This window comes from Tachyglossus aculeatus, unplaced genomic scaffold, assembly GCF_015852505.1.
Source record: "Tachyglossus aculeatus isolate mTacAcu1 unplaced genomic scaffold, mTacAcu1.pri scaffold_78_arrow_ctg1, whole genome shotgun sequence".
Classification (NCBI taxonomy): Eukaryota; Metazoa; Chordata; class Mammalia; order Monotremata; family Tachyglossidae; genus Tachyglossus; species Tachyglossus aculeatus.
The window spans coordinates 613,304-635,513 of NW_024045093.1; the positions used below are offsets into that span (position 1 = coordinate 613,304).

At 42.3% G+C, this 22,210-nt stretch overlaps 1 non-coding gene and 1 pseudogene across 1 annotated transcript; one reads left to right on the top strand and one right to left on the bottom strand.

The window, feature by feature from the left end:
• Positions 1–13,241: 13,241 nt before the first annotated feature.
• On the bottom strand, positions 13,242–15,277 carry LOC119924025 (annotated as a pseudogene).
• Positions 15,278–20,960: 5,683 nt separating this feature from the next.
• LOC119924082 lies at positions 20,961–21,098 on the top strand. Its single transcript, XR_005449035.1, has one exon. It is a non-coding gene; the product is annotated as a small nucleolar RNA SNORA7 (small nucleolar RNA).
• The last annotated feature ends 1,112 nt before the right edge of the window (positions 21,099–22,210 follow it).

Genomic DNA, 22,210 nt, shown 5'->3' on the forward strand with positions numbered 1-22,210 from the left:
TTTCTGTTGCAGAAGAGTTGGGACATATTCTGGGCAGAGGTAGGGGAGATGGGGCCTTTATGCTCCACTTTGGAAGGCAGTGTTCCTGAGTAGAGTATAGAAAGAGGGAAAGAGAAAGGTACAAGGACTCAAAAGTCAAAATAATATCTCTTTTCCTTGAATCCTCCAGGTAAATGTAATTCCTAATTTAATATGGGAACTTTGAATTACATTGTAAGAGGGTTCATATCATATCCTAAAATGTGGAGTGGAACGTTTAATATCATTTTTATTCAGCATTACTGTCTTCTGTGAGGGCTGTCAAGCAAATATTCAGCATATTATGTTTGTGCCTATATTAACAATAAAGTTTGGGCCTGGAAGTCAGAAGGTCATAGGTTCTAATCCCAGCTCCACCACATGTCTACTGTGTGACCTTGGGCAAATCACTTGACTTCTCTGTGCCTCAGTTACCTCACCTGTAAAATGAGAATTGAGACCGTGAGCCCCACATGGAATAGGGACAGTCTCCAACCCAATTTGCTTGTATCCACCCCAATGCTTAGTACAGTGTTTGGCACATAGTAAGCATTTAACTAATACCACAACTATTATATGTTCAATTGCTTCAGGCCTCACTGAATGTTGCCAGATAAATAGTAAAATGTCCAAGAGTAATGGTGTATGCTGAATTCAACCTACTGTACTAAGGGTTTGGATAGGCAAAAGGGCAAAACCCTGTTTCCTTCTCACAGGGAGCTTACACTCTGGTGGGAGAGACAAGCACAGACATATCCGTGAGTCATAGAACCAGAATAAATAGAAGTGAATTTTTAATGGAACACATACATTCACAAATCTGGGAGAGGGAAAGAGGCTGAGAGAATCATGTCTTCTCATTTGAAGATGATAGGTCCTATTGACATCCGGTTAAGCGAATGGGTATTGTTGACAAGGCTGATGTATGAATGAAAATCCATTCCATATTGTGTGTACAAGTCTGTTTTTTCACAGTATTGATGTGTTCACTTGTTATGCTTCTTGGTCTGATATTCCCAAAGTTTCTGCTCAGGATGAGCAAACTCTTCTGAATGCCCTAGCCCAGGCTGTACTGTGTATATAGCCCTCACTGTTCTACAGATGACCTGAATTCTCTGTCCACTGCAGTCACCCTAAATGCACAACATTCAAATCAGTTGTAAACAGCTTTCAAGAATCTGCTGGTGACAGAAAGAGTTCTTAATTCCCTTCACACTAACGTCAGTTTGGCATCCAAGATAGTTCACGCTCAGAGGCATGGCTCCATCTGCATTCAATCATATTAATTGAACACTTCATCTGTGCAGAGCACTGTACTAAGCACTTGGGAGAATATAATACAAAAATAAACAGTCACATTCCCTGACCCCAAGGAGCTTAGAGTCTAGAGTAAGCTTATATTTGGAGAGATGGGTGGGTTGCCATGTTTTAATACTTTTTCATTCAAATATCAGCCCTGTATGTTCCAGACCCAGCAGACACTGATAGGCTTTCTTAGTGCTAAATCAAGATTTTTAAAAATGGCTCTTGAAGTCTTCTTTAGATGGCCAAATGCTGTACTGGGCCTGGCACATAGTAAGTGCATAACAAATACCATTAATTATTATAATAAGGTTGGACATCGTCCTTGTCCCGCATGGAACTCACAGTCTAAGTGGGAGGGAGGGAAATTTAATCCGCATTTTACAGATTAGGTAACTGAGGCACAAAATAGTTAAGTGACTTGCCCATGTCACACAGCAGGCAGGCGGTGGGGTCAAGTTAGATCAACACTCTTTTTCGATCCACTGATGAGGATCAGCAAATTTTTAAATTCTAAGATTTTGTCAGCTAGTGGGGCTGAGTACAGCGATCTGCACACAGCCAGTGCTTATAATAATTACTGCTACTAGTGGGGTGGGACTAGAAGGAGGCATTTTTAATGCATTTGTTAAGCACTTCCTATATGTCACACATTGTTCTAAACACTGGGGTAGGTACAAGTTAATTAGGTTGGACACGACCCCTGTTCTGCATGGGGCTCACAGTTTAAGTAGTAGGTAGAACAGGAATTTAAACCCCATTTTACAGTTGAGGAAACTGAGGCACAGAGAGGTTAATGACCTGACCAAGGTCACACTGAAAGCAATTGACAGAGCCAGGATTAGAACCCAGGTCCTCTGACTCCCAGGTCTGGGCTCTTTCTACAAAGCAACACTGCTTGGTGGGTGTTGGCTTCAGTGGGTAACTTTTGTCATTCACTCATTCATTCATTAGTATTTATTGAGCGCTTACTGTGTGCACACCACTGTACTAAGCGCTTGGGAAGTACAAGTCGGCAACATATAGAGACAGTCCCTACCCAGCAACAGGCTCACAGTCTAGAAGGGGGAAACAGACAACAAAACAAAGCATGTAGACAGGTGTCAAAACCATCAGAATAAATAGAATAATTGCTATATGCACATCATTAATAAAATAAATAGAGTAGTAAATATATACAAGTAAAATAAATAGAGTAATAAATATGTACAAATATATACAAGTGCTGTGGGGAGGGGAAGGAAGTAGGGCAGAGGGAAGGGGGTCGATGGGAAGGGAAGGGTTACCCATGGCCCATGGGTACACGGTGGACCAGCTGCAGAAGTAAAAAAGAAACTCTTTGAAGAGTGAACAGTAGCCAAACAACCCACAGAGTGCACCAGCTGCAGAATATGCAAAAAGTGGTACTCCTGAAGGAGCAGCAGAAAGACAATACACAGCCGAGGGTGATTTGAAAATCATTACTCAGAACTGTACTGAGAAGCTGTCTAGCCTAATGGATAGAGCATGGGCCTGGGAGTCAGAAGGACCTGGGTTCCAATCCTAGCTCCACCCCTTGTCCCCTGTGTGACCTGTTTCCTCAGGCTTTCTACTAAAACAATCAGAATGTCCCATCTCAGAATTCCCTTAATCACAATAGTCTGTCGGGGGGCCTCTGGTCTGGTGAGATTCACTGGGGATGGAGGTGACTGTTTTAGGGCAGATGGACCAGAACAATCAATCAATTAATCAGTCAATCATATTTATTGGTGCTTAGTGTACTGAGAGCACTGTTCTAAGTGCCTGGAAGTGTACAGTGTAGCTAAGTAGACAAATTCCCCACCCACAACAAGCTTACAGTCTAAAAGGGATGGACTGTAAACTCACTGTGGGCAGGCAATTTGTTTATTGTTGAAATGTATGCTCCCAAGCACTTAGTACAGTGCTCTTCACACAGCTCTCAATAAATAAGATTGAATAACTGTCTAGAACAGTCCTCTAAGCTTGACCTGAATTGCAAAACAGGTCAAAGAAATGCCCAGCAGCTTTTCTGAAACTTCTGGATGGCCACCAGGTCTTTTAATACTAATGCTAATACTAATACTGTTACTACCAATAATAATAATAACAATAATAATGATACTTCTAAGTACATACTATGTGCCAAGCACTGTTCTAAGCACTGGGGTAAGTACAAGTTAATGAGATTGGACATAGTCCCTGTCCCATATGGGGCTCACAGTCCTAATCCCATTTTACAGATGAGGCAACTGAGGCACAGAGAAGTTAATTGACTTGTCCAAGGTCACACAGCAGACAAGTGTCGGGGCAGGGAATAGAACCCAGATCCCCCTGACTTGCAAGTCTGTGTTCTATCTATTAGGCCACGCTGTCTTTCAAAAGGTCTTTTGGCTTCTGGAATGCAGTATCTGCCTACCACATCATGGCCAGAGTCTGCAACTGGTGGGAAGAAGACCAGCAGTACATCCTTTTGAGGAAGGCAACGCTGTGACCAACGTTGTGGGAGAGTAATAAAGTCTCAATTCTGCTTCAAAATAGCCAATTATTTTTTCCCATGAATAATATAGTCAACAGTCCTGTACTCTTAAGAAATTGTCATGAAATAAGATTAAAGAGATAATAATTATTATTATTATTGTGATATTTTTTAAGCACTTACTATGTGCCAGGCACTGTACTAAGCACTGGAGTGGATATAAGCAAATCAGATTGGACACAATCCCTTGTCCCGTGTGGGGCCCGCAATCTCAATCCCCATTTTGCAGATGATGTAACTGAGGCAGAGAGAAGTGCCTTCTGAGTTCCAGGCTCATACTCTATCCACTACACCATGCTGCTTCTCCTTTGAACTGCAAACAATTTGTAACCATCTGAATCGTTTAACTTCTGAATCTTCAATACCCCCTGAATTTTCTGATGCCTTCTCTCCCTTTATCCCTCTAGACTGTAAGCTCTTTGTGAGAAGGGAATGCGTCCACCAACTTCATTGTATTGTACTGTTCCAAAACACCTTAATACAATGTTCTGCACATAGTAAGTGCTGAATAAATACCACTGATTCCTCAGAACATTAATCCCATGATTTAGCATTTTAAAACATCATTCACATTCTGAGCACAGAAGTCATTTTAATATCAATCAATCAGTGTTTTTATTGAGTGCTTATTTTGTGCAGAGCACAATATTAAATACTTGGCAAGGTACAATGCAGCAGAGTTGGTAGATGTGCTCCTTGCCTACAAGTATAAAGTCATGTGGAACTTAGTCCACTGAAGAAGTTGAGAGCTGTTGCTTCTTCCAGGAATTAAGCTATGTTGCCCAACATCCTAATAGGGAAGAAGACATAGAACCCTTCTGGGTCCCTGTGACTTTACCTGTTGAATCTGGTTTCTGGGTTGAGGTGTGAAACGTAGTTGCTATTAAGGACAAACTGAAACTTTTTTGTTGCCTGAACCTACAGACCGTATCTTACATCTTCCTTTTAACTTCCCCATTGCCTAGAACAAAATGCTGTCCATCTTAAGAGGTCATATGATTGATTAAAGTTTGAATTTCAGGTTTTTCAGTTTCCTAGCTACCAAGTTAAAGGAATGAACATAGGCAAACAAACAGAATGTCACCCTAGTAAAAAGATAGGGAATCCTACACAACCATGAATAAGCTGGACATAAAAAATTCTAGAATAGAGAAAGAGAGTTTGCTGACAACTCACAATGAATAGTTTGATTGGCAGCACTAGTAGTTGCTTAATGTTGGTTTGAATATTACCTTTCCTATTGAACTATTTTTCCTCTATATCAATCAATCAATCAATCAATCGCATTTATTGAGTGCTTACTGTGTGCAAGAGCACTGTACTAAGCGCTTGGGAAGTACAAGTTGTCAACATATAGAGACCCAAACAGTGGGCTCACAGTCTAGAAGATAGGGGAAGATAGGAAGTAGCGAGGTCAATGAGAAGGCTGATGAGAACAGACAAGGCAGGATATCACAAATGCTTGGATCAGCATAGTAGCAGGGTAGACGGAGCAGAAAGAGTGGACTCTAGAGGTCTTGTGAACACAGAATAACAGGACTTGGTGACAGATTGAATTTACGGGTTGAATGAGAAAGTTTGAAGGCATTTTTCGCTCCTTTTGTTTCCCCAAACTGTAGATAAGGGGGTTCAACATGGGGACCACATAGGTATAGAACACAGACACCACTTGGTCTCTATCCAAAGAGTAGGATTTACTTGGCTTTAAATAAGTAAAGATCATTGTCCCATAGAATACCATAACCCCCATCAAATGGGAACCTCAGGTGGAGAAATCTTTTTTCCTACCCTCTTTCGAATGTGTCTTTAAGATGGCAGAGAGGATGGCAACATAGGAGATGAAAATGATGATTTGAGATGGAACAAGTGTCGAACCCCCTAAAACATATATGAAAATTTCTTTCTCAAGTGTGCTCTTGCAGCACAGAGATAAGATAGGAAAAGTATCACTGAAGAAATGATGGATAAGATTAGACATGCAGAACAATAGTCCAGATATAAAAACTTTAATGACCAGAGAGTTGATGATGGTGTCTAAATATGTCCCAGCCAGGAGCAGGGCAAAGACTCTCCAGGATACCACAACCATGTAAAGCAGTGGGCTATGGATGGCTACATAACGGTCATAAGCCATCGCAGCTAATAGAAAGCATTTGGCACCAGCTAAAGCAACGAAAAAGTACATCTGGGTAAAGCTCCCGAAGAAAGAGATGGTCTTCTGGGCTATTAATAAATTAATCATACTTGTGGGCATCATGTCTGAAAAATAACTCAGGTTTTATTAAGTCGATGCTTTATAAGTAATTTCATAGAGAGTTATGCACATTTAAAATGTAATGACTCCTTTTCAAATGAACGGTGTGGAGTCAACATTCTAAATACAGTTGACCGGAAGAAACATTTTCTTGTTTGATTTGTAGGTCAACAACATATTTACACTGTCTTCCTCTTCCTTCCCTTCAGAAGATGAGATGTTTTTTCCAACCCTGGCCCCAGCTCCAGCTCCCTCACTTTCCTTTCAAGCAATGCTAATTAAATATTTCTCCCAAACCCAACTCCCCCCCTCTCTTTAATTCATCAAACACTCACTCAAATCATGAGTTGAGGGAAATAAGAGAAACTCAGAAGGAGGTCAGGGTCTTTTAGGACTTAGAGATAGATCATTTAACTGCAGAGCTAAAGAGCAAATAGGATTTGAATGGAATTGTTTAAAAAAGAACGTTTCCAAGACATTTCAGTGTTCTGCATTACACTTTATATGCTTGAAAAATATCTTTCCCATTGAAAGTTGAGGGCTGCCTGAGTGTTAAGTGAAATGGACTCTTGGAGGTATTAGTGTTATTTTATTTCATCATTTTAGACTGTGAGTTCATTGTGGAGAGGGAGTAAGAATACCAACTTTGCTTTATTGCACTCCCCCAAGCCCTTAGTAACAGTGCTCTGCACCACAGTAAGTGTTCAATAAATTTGATTGATAGAATGAATATTTTATTTTGAATTTCCTTCTCATTACAATATGCCTAACATGCTGTATATGTTGTATCCTTAGGCTGATGCTAAACACATGGGTTTTTGAATGGTTTAATTCTGAATCATAAGGCGCCAATTGTCCATTCACTGTGGTATTTGCCTCTGAGAACGGTTAAGCACTTTTCTCCTCCTATTTCCTCCCCTCTCCCCATGACCACCGGAGGTGGTGTTAGTGGTGTTGGAGGGTTCTCCCAGCTACACCTTCACTCCTCTATATGCTAACCTATTCTCTATATCTCAGTCTCATCTATCTCTCCACCGACCTCTTTGCTCACATCCCGCCTGTGGCCTGGAAAAATCCTCCCTCTTATCTGATAGACAATTTCTTTCACCCATTTCAAAGCCTTACTGAAGGTACCTCTCTTCCCTGACTAAACCCTCTTTTCCTTTTCTTAGACTCCCTTATGCATCTCCCTGACTTGTTCCCTTTATTCCATTCCCCTCCTCCCAACCCCACAGCACTTATGTACCCTATCTGTAATTTATTTATTTTATATTTATGTCTGTCTTCCCCTTCTAGACTGTACGTTTTTGTGTGCAGGGAATGTGCTTGTTATATTGGAACCGCTCAACTCCTTAGTACAGTGTTCTGCACACAGTAAGTGTTCAATAAATGTGATTGACTGACTGATGGGATGGGGAGGGAGAAAGTGTTTGAGATCCAACATTGCAAACAGCCTAGGACCCCTCTTGGCCCTGCCTATTTCCTGACAAAAATGGTACTAATACATTTCCCCAATTCCTCTCACTTTCATATAAAATCACAAGCCCCTGGTTTTGAAGTGAAGACTCTAAAGATTTTGGAACAGTTAAGATAGGTTCTCCAATCAACACCCACCCACAAAGCTGATAAGGCAATATAGCTCTTGCTGTGGCTAAAGAGACTCCTGAAATGCACTTCAAGACCTCCACCCATTAGGGCATTTCATGCTAAAGTCTGTTGGCCCCCTGGACAGTTAGTTTTCCCTCTTTCCATCCAATGCTATACTATTTTACTTTAGCCTGTATTTCTGAGGCACTGATATGTTTCTCCATGCTTATTCACTGTCTGTCTTATGCTGTCGAGTTTGTGTCCAATGCATGGAGACACCCGAAGACACATCCTCTACCAGAACACCCCACTTCCATCTGTAACCATTCTGGTAGCGTATCCAGAGAGTTTTCGTGGTAAAAAAAACAGAAGCGGTTGACCATTGCCCCTCCTCTGCGCAGTAAAAGATTCTCTGCCCTCGACTCTCTCCCATGCACTGCTGCCCCAGCACAGGCAAGTTTTTGAACTTATAGCAGATTGCCTTCCATCTGTAACCAATTCTGGTAGCGTATCCAGAGAGTTTTCCGTGTAAAAAAAAACAAGAAGCGGTTGACCCATTGCCTCCTTTCTGCGCAGTAAAAGATTCTCTGCCCCTCGACTCTCTCCATGCCCACTGCTGCCCAGCACAGGCAAGTTTTGAACTTATAGCAGATTGCCTTCCACTCTCTAGCCACTGCCCAAGCTAGGAATGGAATGGGTATGCCTCTGCTTTACAATCCCCTCCCATAGTAGAAACTGCAAGAGTACTGGAAACTCTCCAAGTAGACCCTGAAGAGGGTCCCATAATTATTACTTCCCCCAAACTAGGGCCAGGGCCCATGTTAATCAAACCGTACGATCACTTGATAGTGTGGTTTAGTGGAGAGTCCAGGCCTGAAAAATCAGAAGAACACGGTTTCTAATCCTTGCTCCCGCCACTTTTCTACATCATGACCTCCGACAAGTTCACTTCACTTTCCCTGTGCCTCAGTTACCTCATATGCACAAAGACGATGAAGACTGTAAGCACCATGTGAGAAGGTGACTTTGGCCAACCTGATTTGTTTGCATCCACTGCAATGCAAGTGCAGTGCCTGGCACATAGTAAGCACTCAATAAATACCACAGTTGTTATTATTATTATTCACTTCCATAATAAAATCTCCCCAGTGCTTAATTCAGTGCCTCTAAGTTTAATAAATATTTATGGTAATTTGGACGATTCTTTAGCACCCTGTGCTTTTCAAATATAAAGTCGAATCTGGTGGACTCAGAATAAGGGGACATCTGATTTAACCAGTTTAGACTGAATATTTTTCACCTTTATTAAGCAAAGATGGGGAAATTACTAAGGCTTATATATGAACATATTCATCTAGAGAGTAATCTGTTATAAAATTTTCTTTTTAATATCAATATAGTAACGGGGGGCCCAGAAGGTGTCCAAAGGTTATTGGAGAAATTTAGGTAGCCTATGAAGGTGTTGTGTGCTTTAGTAGGTTACGTTTTTGCACCACTAAGTGAGAGCAGACCACAGGATTATTTAGCTAAATGTGTTTGTGGATTTATCTTCTGTTGGAAAAGTGTAGAAATATATTTGGCCAGTTAAATGTTGACCATGACAAACATTTGCAAACTATAACATTTTAATTATTCAGGAACAAAAGTACCATTTGACAAAGAAATGGATGATTGCACTTATGAGTGGCTATTTGTTTTACTTCCTTACCAATTATTATATTATTAGACAAAAATGCCACCTTGAATTATGCTGGTGGTCTGGAACTTGGAATTCTCTCCCACACGGTGGCCTCTAAATAGGTAATTGGAGGAATACATTCTGGATCATAAACTCAGTGCGGGCAGGAAATGTGTCTACCAACTCCTTATATTGCCTTCTCCCAAGTTCCTAGTACAGTGCTCTGCACACAGTTAACACTTGATAAATTTGTTTGATTGACTTGATTGATTAGAACAGAACAATGATTGCGTCTTTGTTATTTACCCATATGGATTGTCACTTCCAACATCTTACCTTCTCCCCCTAATAATTCCTCTTGACCAAACCTGTGAATCTGTAGAAATCCTGTTGAGCCCCTCAATCATCTCTAAATTTTTCCCTTGACATCACTGATTTTCACTTGTCTAGGAAACTACCAACTGCAACTTCACTGAATATCCTTCTTTTTAATGTTTCAGTATTTTCCTTAATGGTATTTCATAATTGAATCATATTTATTTAGTGCTTACTGTGTACAGAGCACTATATGGTAAGCACTTACTATGTTCCGGGCACTGAAGTATGCACTGGGGTAGATACACAAGCTAATCAGTTTGGGACACAGTTTCATATAATAATAATGACATTTGTTAAGCACTTACTATGTGCCAAGCTCTGTTCCAAGCGCTGGGGGGGATACAAGGCAAATCAGGTTGTCCTACATGGTGCTCACCAGTCTTAATCCCCGTTACAGATGAGTGAAAATGAGGCACAGAGAATGTTAAAAATGACTTGCCCAAAGTCACACAGCTGACAAGTGGGCAGAGTCGGGATTGAACTCATGACTTCTGACCTCCCCAAGCCCCATGCTCTTTACACTGAGCCATGCTACTTCTTTCATATCCCAACTGGGACTCAACGTCTTAATCCCCATTTTACAGATGAGGAAACTGAGGCATATGAGAAGATAAATGACTTGCCCCAAGAACACACAGAAGACAAGTATCTGATCAATAACCAATGTCATATTCAACTCCCATCCTCACCCTTGACAATTTTTTATCGATTTCAAGCATGCCTCGCTCCTCGGCATTCCCATCTCTATAGAATGATGTGTTCTTGTTGTGAGATTATGTTCCATATAATTAGAATACTCTAAACCCCTGGGGCTGACACAAGATAAGCAAGCTAACCTGTCACAACAGGACTCACACCCTAAGAGCCAAGAAGGACGGGCCTTAGATGCCATTATTTAGGAACAGAAGGCACCCATAAACATTGGAGGCAGAGGCAGAAGACCCCTTTTGGGCTTGGGATTCAAAAGGACCTGCGTTCTAATTCCAGCTCCCACCACTTGTCCTGTTGTAGTGAACGTAGGGCATGTCACTTAACTTCTCTGTGCCCCAGTTTACTCATCTGTAAAATGGGGAATAAAACTGTGAACTCCAAGAGGTACAGGGACTGCCAATCAAACTGCTAACCCTGTGTCCACCCCAACACTTAGAACTTTTGCCTTAGCATATAGTACACCACTAACAAATACCATTATCATCATCATCATATAGAACATGCAGAATACGGTCAGGGAACTAATGAGGAGCATAGCAGTTGGAGGAAATCAATCAATCAATCAATCAATCATATTTATTGAGCACTTACTGTGTGCACAGCACTGTACAGCACTGTACACTGTACAGTGTACAGTGTACAGTGTACAAGTGTACAGCACTGTACACTTAGGAAGTACAAGTTGGCAACATATAGAGACGGTCCCTACCCAGCAGTGGGCTCACAGTCTAGAAGGGGGAGACAGAGAACAAAACAAAACATATTAACAAATAAAAATAATATACAATAGATATGTACAAGTAAAATAAATAAATAAATAATAGAGTAATAAATATGTACTAACCATATATACATATATACAGGTGCCTGTGAGGAAGGGAAGGAGGCAAGGTGGGGGGATGGAGAAGGGGAGGAGGGGGGAGAGGAAAGAGGGGGGGCTCCAGTCTGGGAAGGGCCTCTTGGAGGAGGTGAGCTCTCAATTAGGGTCTTGAAGGAGAGGAAGAGAGCTAGCTTGGCGGATGTGGGGAGGGAGGGGCATTCCAGGCCAGGGGGATGACGTGGGCCGGGGGGTCGACAGTGGGACAGGCGAGAAGGAGGCACGGGTGAGGAGAAATAGCGGCAGAGGAGCGGAGGGTGCAAGGCTGGGCTGTAGAAGGAGAGAAGGGAGTCGAGGTAGGAAGGGGCGGGTGACGTGATGGAGAGCCTATGAAGCCGAGGGTGAGGAGTTTCTGCCTGATGCATAAGTTGATTGGTAGCCACTGGAGATTTTTGAGTAGGGGGAGTAACATGCCCAGAGCGTTTCTGCACAAAGACGATCCGAGCAGCAGTGTGAAGTATGGATTGAAGTGGGGAGAGGACAAGAGGTTAGGAGATCAGGACAGGAGGCTGATACGGTTTTCCAGACGGGATAGGATGAAGAGCTTGACATGAGCAGGGTAGCGGTTTGGATGGAGGGGGAAAGGGCAGATCTTGGCAATATTGTAGAGCAGGTTTTTGTGATGGCTTAGATGTGAGGGAGTGAACGAGAGAGCGGAGTCCGAGGATGACACCAAGGTTGCGGGCTTGTGAGATGGGAAGGGATGGTAGTGCCGTTAATTAGTGATGGGGAAAGTCAGGGAGAGGGCAGGGTTTGGAGGGAAGACAAGGAGCTCAGTCTTGGACATGTTGAGTTTTAGGTGGTGGGCACACATCCAGATGGAGATATCCTGAAGGCAGGAGGAGATGCGAGCATGGAGGGAGGGGGAGAGAGCAGGGGCAGAGATGTAGAATGGGGTGTCATCAGAGTAGAGATGATAGTTAGAAGCCGTGGGAGGTGAAATGAGGTCACCAAGAGAATGAGTGTAGATCGAGAACAGAAGGGGACCAAGAACCCGAACCTTGAGGAACCCCCACAGTAAGGGGATGGGAGGGGGAGGAGGAGCCTGCAAAAGAGACTGAGAATGAACGACCTGAGAGATAAGAGGAGAACCAGGAGAGGACGAGAGTCTGTGAAGCCAAGGTTGGATAGCATGTGTTGTGGAGAAGGGGGTGGTCCACCAGTGTCGAAGGCAGCTGAGAGAATCATCTTGTGCGGTAGCTATCTGGAAGAACATTGAATTTTACAGAAAAGTCTTATACAACACACCTCTGTTGCCTTCATTCAATAAGACAACCCCTGCCATTTAGTCACATAGCATATTGTCTGTCTTGTGGCCACAATGAATGTATTTCACATGAAGTCATTCAAGGACAAGGTTTTGCTTCTTGAGGTTCCTGGGAAGAAGCATTGCCATGAGGAGGGGGGCAGTGGGAATGAACTGGACCTCCTGTTCCCTCCCATATCTTTGGATCTTCTATAGGAGGTTTGGAGAATGCTGGGTTCTTCCTGAATAGCCCAGGACACAAGGCTGAGGAGATGAGGGCTCTGATCTGAGGTGTCCTTGCTGTATGTTCTCCTTTCTAGGACTGGGTGAAGTGATGAGGCTGCCCCAGCTCCCAGCTGCTTTGGGCCAGGGGAGGTCAGCAGGGTGGAAGCTGGTCCTTAGGTCGTTTGAACCCTATTTGGTGTCACCCTGGAGGAACCAGGGGTAGCAAAAGAAGGTGGTGATGGTAGCGGGCCTCAGGCCACATGGACAAGAGCTCCAGAAGAGACCGACAGAGAGAAGGCCCGCGGAGAGGACCAGAGGGAGGGAGGGGTTCACACAGAGTCTGGGCTTCAAGTCCTGGACCACAGCCCTCCTCCCGGGTCTCTGCCCTGATGACTTCCCCTTACTTCTCCAGCAGGTGACTTCTGCCTATTATCCTACTTCCAGCCACATCATTATAGGGCACAGACGGATCACACTGCTCAAGCCATTTTTCACCTCTTTATTTCTCAGGCTGTAGATAAGGGGGTTCAACATGGGGACCACGGTGGTGTAGGAAACAGAAGCCACCTGGTCCTTACCCAGGGAGGAAGACTTACTGGCTTTAGGTATGTAAAGATTAGAGTCCCATAGAAGATAGTGACTCCCATGAGGTGGGAAGCACAGGTGGAAAAAGTTTTTTTCTTCCTACAGTACAGTCGATCTTCAAAATGACAGAGATAATAGCCATGTAAGAGACTGTAATCATTATCAGAGACATTGCAAGTGTGGAACCAGCTAACATAAAGATCATGATTTCCGTGTTGTGTGTGTCAGTGCAGGACAAACCCAAGATTGGTGAGCTATCACAGAAAAAATGGTGAATTACATTTGAGTTGCAAAATGGCAACCTAGCTATGAACAGAAGATTTAGCAGGGAGTTTGTAAAAGCAACTCCATGTGACCCAACCATAAGCCACATGCATAATCTTGAGGACATAACAGAGGAATAAAGCAGTGGGTTATAGATAGCTACATAATGATCGCATGCCATTGCAGAGAGGAGAAAGCATTCTGTTCCTGCCAAAGAAATGAAAAAATAAATTTGGGCAAAGCAGCCAATGAATGAGATTTTCTTTCTCTATGTTAATAGATTCTCCAAGGTTTTGGGAGTTATGGCTATGGAGTAGCTCAGGTCAACAAATGACAAACCACAAAGGAAAAAATACATGGGCCTATGAGGCTGAGAGTCTTTCTGGATTATCAGGATCAGCCCTAGGTTCTCGACCACGAACAGCATATAGATCAAGATAAATAATGTGAAAAGGACCAGTTGGGCTCTTGGAGAATCTGTCAGGCCCATGAGGATGAAGTCGGCCATTCCGGTGTCATTTCCTGCAGCCAGTGGCTTCAGCATCTCTCCCCTAGTGAGAAATGAATATTGAAATTCAGGGGAAAAATGTTCCTACAGTTTAAGGAATATTAAGAGAATTACTAGAGAAACATACGTAGGGATGGAAACTGCTATTTGATCACATTTGGTTCGATATCGGTGCTTGGATAGAGGGAAGTCACAGAAGCCCAAGTTTTCCCTTCTCAGGCAACAGGGAGCTCTCTTCCTCCCTTCAAGACCCTACTGAGAACTCACCTCCTCCAAGAGGCCTTCCCAGACTGGGCCCCCTCCTTCCTCTCTCCCTCCTCCATTTCAGGAGAAGTTTATGTTCACTTTGAATTGGAGAAAGCTTTCAACACTGCAGAGTTATTGAGCAACTACACAGAATTAAAACAGTGTTGCAATAATTCAATTTTCTCTCAACCATTTCCATAGTTCTGATAATATAAAGGAGTTCAGCACCTACGAAGGGGTTCTGGATGTTTGTGTGTGTGTGCTTGTGTGTGTGTATGTGTGTGTGTGTGTGTGTGTATGGGGAACAGAAGATGGACATGGGAGCAAGCATGGCCTAGTGGATTGAGCTGAGACCTGGGAGTCAGAAGGACTTGAGTTTTAATCTTGGCTCCACCACTTGTCTGCTGTGTGACCTTGGGTAAGTCACTTAACTTCTCTGTACTTCATTTACCGCATCTATCCAATGGGGATTAAGACTGTGAGCCCCATGCGGGACAAAAACTGTGTCCAACCTGATTAGCTTGTATCTACTCCAGCACTTAGGATAGTGTTTGACACATAGTAAGTGCGCTTAGTACAGTGTTCTACAAAAAGTAAGCACTCAGTAAATACAATTGAATGAATGAATGAATGAATGAGAGTGACAGACAGACAGATTGACCACTCAGGCTACTGGGTCCAGGGAAATGGCAGCAGAAGGAAGTACTTAACAAGTATCGTAATTATTAATAATAATAATAATAAACGAATATTATTATTACCCAACCTGTGAACTCCTACTCTTACAAAAGGAATTAGAATGTGATTCTTCCCTCTATTTCTTCTTCTGACTTACCTTTTCTGGTTTCTCATCTTTCAACATGTTTCAGCCTAGGTTAAAAAACTGATAATTATTTATTAAGCATTTGCTATGTTCCAGGTGCTGGAGTAGATGCAAGAAAATTGGATGGGACCCAGTCTATGTCCTACATGAGGATCCCAGTCCAAACTGGAGGGAAGATGGGTATCTTATCCCCATTTTACAGATGGGAAAATTCAGGCACAGAGAAGTTAATTGTCTCCCAAGTTCACAATGTGACAAGTGTTGAAGTAGGGAAAGGAACCTCTGACATACGGTCCAATGCTGTTATCTCTAGACGGCTAGCCTCACGTACCTAGGAAACACCTCAAGCATGAGATTAGGAGAGTGGAGAGTATGCCCCAGAGAATCCTGGAAAGGCCATTTATATATCCCTGACCCCATCTTGTTACTGATTCCTTGCTATTTTGAGGCCCAGTTACAGGAGTTTTACAAAGTGCTGAATGCAATCCCCATCTTGGATGAATGCGGGCTGGTGGTGATATCGTGTCCCTATTCTCCCTTTTCAAGTCTCAGAACAACTTCCATTATGAGAGCAGAGCCGAAGGGATCTACCTACTGTAGATGTATAAGTATCTTTAAATTGTATATATCGAATCATTTATTTTACTAATATTTGACTACCCATCTAGACTGTAGGGTCATTGTGGGCAGGGAATGTGTCCACCAACTCTTTTGAATTGTACTATCCCAAGTGCTTAGTGTAGTGCTCTTACATAGTAAGCTCTCAAGAAATACAACTGATAATGATGATGATCATACGAGTTGTATTATTGTAAACTCTGAAGCTCACTGGAAATTTCAGTTTGAGCCTTTAAAAAAAAATGACTTCAGTGAGAAATCACACACATGGATTTAACTTGCAAAAATCTCTTCAGTGAAGCTGGTTTGTTTATCCTCCCTCCTGAAATTTTCAGTTTACTGAAGTCAAATTTGTTCTTGTGTTTAAATGAGAGAGGATACATCACAAAGAAACTTTGAAGCATTTCACTTTAGATTTTGGCTGCCATTTCAAGACTTTTACAAAACTCCAAGAACCTAGTTATTATGGAAGCTTTCCAGGGCACCAATATACAATCATATAACATTTACTACAAAATTGTAACTGACCATAGACATAATCACTTACCCTTTATGGTGGTTGCCGATTTTGATTAAGCAATATGACAGAGTTAAGGAAAGGGTCTATTTGAAATCCAAACTCTCCTTACTCAATGGGATCACTCCAAAAGGAGAATGAGTTGAAAAATGCCATACATTAAGAGAAATGTTGATGTTCTTTAAAAAGAGAAGGATGCTATCAGAAGATTTTTTTGTCTACTAACATGATATAATATCAAATTGTCACCCATTTGTGCACATTGAATGATTATCGTGTGGTTAAAGAAAATGCATCCCTCCAAGAATCAGGTTATTCAGAGGAAGTTGGTAACTTTGCTGAAGAAACTTCTCTCTACTAGTTTGCCATTGCAGGTTTTCCTTGGCTACAGAATGGACTTAGTTCCCAAGAAATATCAGAGCCCTGTGATTTAAATCTTTTCTCATTTGATTTAATTTTGGTCATAAATTTTTCATGTGCTTTCCTATCCTCTATCCCTGAGCAAATAAAATATTCAGATCAAATCTAGAACAGCACTAGCCAATTCCAAGAAAAGGATCATGCCGGCATTATTTATAGGGATTCTGGGCAATGTCAGGATCTGATTTGTTCAACACAGTGCTGATGGCCTCAGAGCATCTCTCCACCAGAGAGTTAATAACTAAACAAGCCTTGTTTCTCCGTAGGGAGGCAGGGATTAAATTGGTTACATGGGTCATTTTCAAAGTAAGATTATGAGAAAGTTTTTTAAAGACAAATGTTCAGAACGGGATAAACCCAAGTGCACTCTGGTTCTCCATAATGTGTGATTTCCCTAATTTTTTGGATAGGACACTATTGGGAAATTTGGGGATGTTCTTCAGATACATTCATCAATTTAGAGAAAATGTGGTGTGTTGGATGAAATAGATAAACCCCAGGTGCGGCAACAAACTGGAGACATAAACTATCATGTGAGTGTTCTTTGTTGAAAAGTTCAATAAGCTTGTAATCTCTGCATTACGGTAGAAATGAGAGTTTTTAATATTTTTCATGATATTTGTTATTAATTTACTCTCTTCCAGGCACTGTACTGAGTGCAGAGGTGGATATAAGCTTCAAGCTAATTAGGTTGGACACAGTCCCTGTCCCATTTGGGGCTCACAGTTTTCATCCCCATTTTACAGATGAGGTAACTGACGCACAGAAAAGTAAAATGACCTGCCCAAGGACACATAGCAGACAAGTGGCTGAGCCGGGATTTGGACCCACAACCTTCTGACTCCCAGGCCTGTGCTCTATCCACTAGGCTATGTTGCTTCTCATGGCTTGCATGATTGACCTTGATTCTTCTCTTTCAAAATAGGCCCTGTACGTGGTCTTCATTGACCACGAAAAGATTTTGTAAATCATGAAGACCTGGGAGTCATCCTCCTCAGTTTGGCTTTCCCGAATTTGTTATCATCAAAACGTCATGCTCTGTTGGAACAGCAGTCAGAGTTCTGGATAAAAGGCATTTAAGGGCACCCTTTTCTGTCACAAATGGTGTTAATCATTGCACCGATGCTTTTCACCATAACATTCAGTGTTTCTGACTGACACATACTAAGTGTGGAATTTGGCAGCTACATACAGAATCTCCTAGATTCTTGAATTTGCAGGGACTTTACGCCAAGACAATGGTTTCAAAGACTCTCATTGATGAGCCCCTGAATGCTTTGGGCTGACAGCCTGAAAAAGACTGACATCGTACTTCAATTAAGGTCCAAATTCCTAACTTCTGCTCGAAATGGTATCCACTGATGGTAGGCAGCTTAATTCTGCTCCCTGAGGTGCAGGGTTTCACCAAATGCTGTTCAGAGTGGCCAGGTGAAAAGACCATAAAGAGGCTGAGAATCAGACAGAGTTCTAATCGCAGTTTCTCCACTTGTCTGCTGTGTGACTTGTCTGCAGTGCGACCTTGGGCAAGTCAGTTCACTTCTCTGGCCTCCATTACCTCGTCTGTAAAATGGGGAATGAGACTCTGAGCTCCACGTAGGACAGAGATCCTGACTTGCTTGCATCCACCGCAGTGCTTAGTACCGTACCTGGAACATAATAAGAGCTTAGCACATAGCACTGCCTCTCAAGGTCGCACCTGGAGTTTCCAATGCTCTACCAGTCTTAACTACGGGAGGGAAAGTCAAGAAGAGGCATCTTCATTCCATTCCTAGCTTGGACAGTGGCTAGCTAGTGGAAGGAAATCTGCTACAAGTCTTAACTCACTGTACTGGGCAGCAGTGGCATGGGAGAAAGTCGAGGGCGGAGACTCGAGGTTACTGCAAGGAGGCAATGGTAAACCACTTCAGGATTTTTACAAAGAAACCTCTGTAGATACACTACCAGAACGACTACAGATGGAGGTGGACCATTCTGGGAGAAAGGTGTCCGTGGCATTGCTATGGGTCAGAGATGAGTTGACAGCATAAGACAAGACAAACACATACTGCAATTGTTATCATTATTACCTTATATTGTAAACTCCTTGAGGGAGAGGACCTTGTCTGACACCTAGATTGAACTGTACTCTTCCAAGCACTTAGTAGACTGCTGTACACACAATAAGCACTTAATAAATGTCATTGATTAACTTCTCTGTCTGTTTCTTCATTTGTAAAATGGGGATCCAATAAATATTTTCCCTTAGAATGTGAGTGCCACATGGGACTGGGACTGTGTTTGACCTAAATACTTTGTATCAACCCCAACACTTAGTACAGTACTTATTAGTAATAATAATAATAATAATAATAATAATAATATTTGTTATTATTGTTATCATTACCATCTTGGCACAGAGTAAGCGCTGAACAAATTCCATCATTATTATTATTGCTACCACAGTGCTTAATACAGTTCTTGACTTGACTATCAATAATGATAGTTGTGTATTTGTTAAGCACTTACTTTGGGCCAAGGACTGTATTAAGACCTGTTCAGCATTTGGAGAGTTGCCCTTGGATTTGCAAACTTTATTCACCCATCCTCAGCCCCACAGCACTTATATGCATATCTGTAATTCGTTTATTTATATTATCTGTCTCTTCCTCTAGAATAGCTCGTTGTGAGCAGGGAACATATCTATATCTACTAACTCTGTTATATCATAGTCACCCAAGCACTTAGTATAGTGCTCTGCATATAGTAAGTGAACAGTAAATACTATTGATTGATTGATTGGAACATTGTCTCTGGAAAGAAAGGAATGCCAGCCTGCTGGCAAAAATGTGATATCTGAGGTGATATTGTCAACACAATATTGTTAGGCTGTAAGCTCCTCTAGACTGTAAGCTCACTGTGGGCAGGGGATGTGTCTGTTTATTGTTATATTGCGCCCTCCCAAGCATTTAGTACAGTGCTCTGCACACAGTAAGTGCTCAATAAATACAATTGAATGATTGAATCAATATGACCACGAAGAGGGGACACCACATGGACAGTATATACAGCAACTTCATCAATTCCATTTTCACTGAATGAGGCAAATTACCAACTGAGACTGACAAGAACACATCCCACACACCGAGTTCCTACACTGTAATGGAATCATAAGTGGCCAAATAGTCCACATTTAAAACAAACAATAGATAGAGAAGTAGCGAGCTCTCCAAAGCAGGAGAGATTTCTCAAGTGGAGGAATTTAATAATCACAGGAAGGTGGTTCAATTCAATATTGTTTAGCATTCTGAGACGTGTCCCTATAGAAAATATTTTTCTCTTCATGGCTCTCAGAAGAGGATTTTTATTGTCTTCTTCAGGCTGTAGAGAAAAGGATTCAGATTGGGAAATACTTCAATATAAAACACAGAAGCACCTCAATCATTCTGGTGGGGAAGCAATAGTATCCGGTTGTAGGTAAGTGAAGAAATAGGGTCCTTTACATTAGTGTCACCCCCATTAGTGGGAGGTGAAAGTGCAAAGGCTTTATGTTGGGCATCAGTGGAAGAGATTGTTGGGAAGGCAAAGAGAGTTGAGCTATAAGAGATGGTGAAGATGCCAGTTAAGCCCTATTTTTCCTTTGTATTCATTCATTCATTCAATTGTATTTATTGAGTGCTGACAGCGTGCAGAGTACTGTGCAAAGCACTTGGAAAGTAAATTTGGCAACAGAGACAATGCTTTCCCAACAACGGGCTCACAGTCTAGATGGGGGAAGACTGACATCAAAACACATAAACAGGCATCAATAGCATCAATATAAATACATAGAATTATAGATATATATGTATCATTAATACAATGAATAGAATAATACATATGTACCTATTAACACAAGTTCTGTGGGGCCGGGAGGGTGGGTAGAGCAGAGCGTGTGAGTCAGGGTGATGGGGAGGGGAGGAGGAGCAGAAGAAAAGAGGGGCTTAGTCTGGGAGGATTTTAGGCTCTTTGTAGGCTCTGAAGTAGGGTTGTGTCAAGAGTGTGATGATTTCATATCAAAAATGATGAGTAGCAAAGTGAGAGAACATTAGTCTACTGAGATTAAGGAGTTGGCAAATCCGATTCAGTGAGATGGGTTTGCTGACCATTTGGGACACAAAGCCTGGAAAAAGAAGTGTACTACAGATGGCTCACCTCTCAGGGTCACACCTGGAGAGTTTCCAGGATGCCACCAGTCTCGACTATGGGAGGGAGAGTCAAGCGGAGGCATTTCCATTCCATTCCTTGCGTGGGCAGTGGCTAGTGAGTGGAAGACAATCTGCTACAAGTCAAAACTCACCTGTGCTGGGCAGGAGCAGCATGGGAGAAAGTTGAGAGTGGAGACTCAGGTTTACTGCGTGGAAAGAGGCAATGGCAAACCGCTTCCATATTTTTACCAAGAAAACTCTATGGATACACTACCAGAATGGTTGCAGATAGAGGTGGGGCATTCTGTGATGGATGTGTCCATGGCATCATTACGAGTCGGACATGACTTGACAGCATAAGACAACAATAGATGGCTATACAACAGCAGGACATATCAAGTCCAGGAGAAAGCACTCACAGCACAGACTAAGCCAAGAGTTAAGTACGTATGGCCAAAAAACTCAGTGTAGAGAATGGTTTTCTATTTGAATAAGAAATTGATTAGGGTCTGAACAATGGTAGAGGAATAAAGGATATCGATGAATGCCAAGTTGCTGAGCATAGGCACCTTGTAACCAGAGAACGTGTCACTTGTTTATTCTGTATTTTCCAAGAGCCTCATACAGTGCACCTCACCATGTGGGCGCTCAATAAATGCCACTACAGAAGAAGTGTGGCTTAGTGGAAAGAGCACGGGCTTGGGAGTCAGAGGTCATGTGGTCTAATCCCAGTTCCGTGAGTTGCCAGTTGAGTGGCTTTGGGCAGTTCACTTAACTTCTCTGTGCTTTGGTTACCTCATCTGTAGAATGGGAATTAAGGCTGTGAGCCTCAACTGGGACTACCTGATTACCTTAAATCTACCCCAGCACTTAGAACACTGCTTGGCACATAGTGAGCAATTAACAAATACAAGATTCATTATTACTACCAGTCCTCCTCCTTCTCCTCCTTTTCTTCCTTCTCCTTCTCCTCATCCACCTCCGCCTTCTTCTCCTTCTTCTCCTCCTTCTCATCCTGCTTTTCCTCCTTTACTCCTCCTCTTCATCCTGATTTTTCTCTCCTCCTTCTCTTCCTCCTCCTACTCATGTCCTACCACTATTGAGGAAAATGTTCATGAATTTGTGAAGACGTGAATCAGTTCTGGTTAGGACGATCGCTCCATGACTCTCCCAAATTTCAAATTGATGGATGAATAGTAGAATTCTAAGGAGGATGACTTGCAGTTCAGATTGTTTTTCAAATACTGAGAGAGT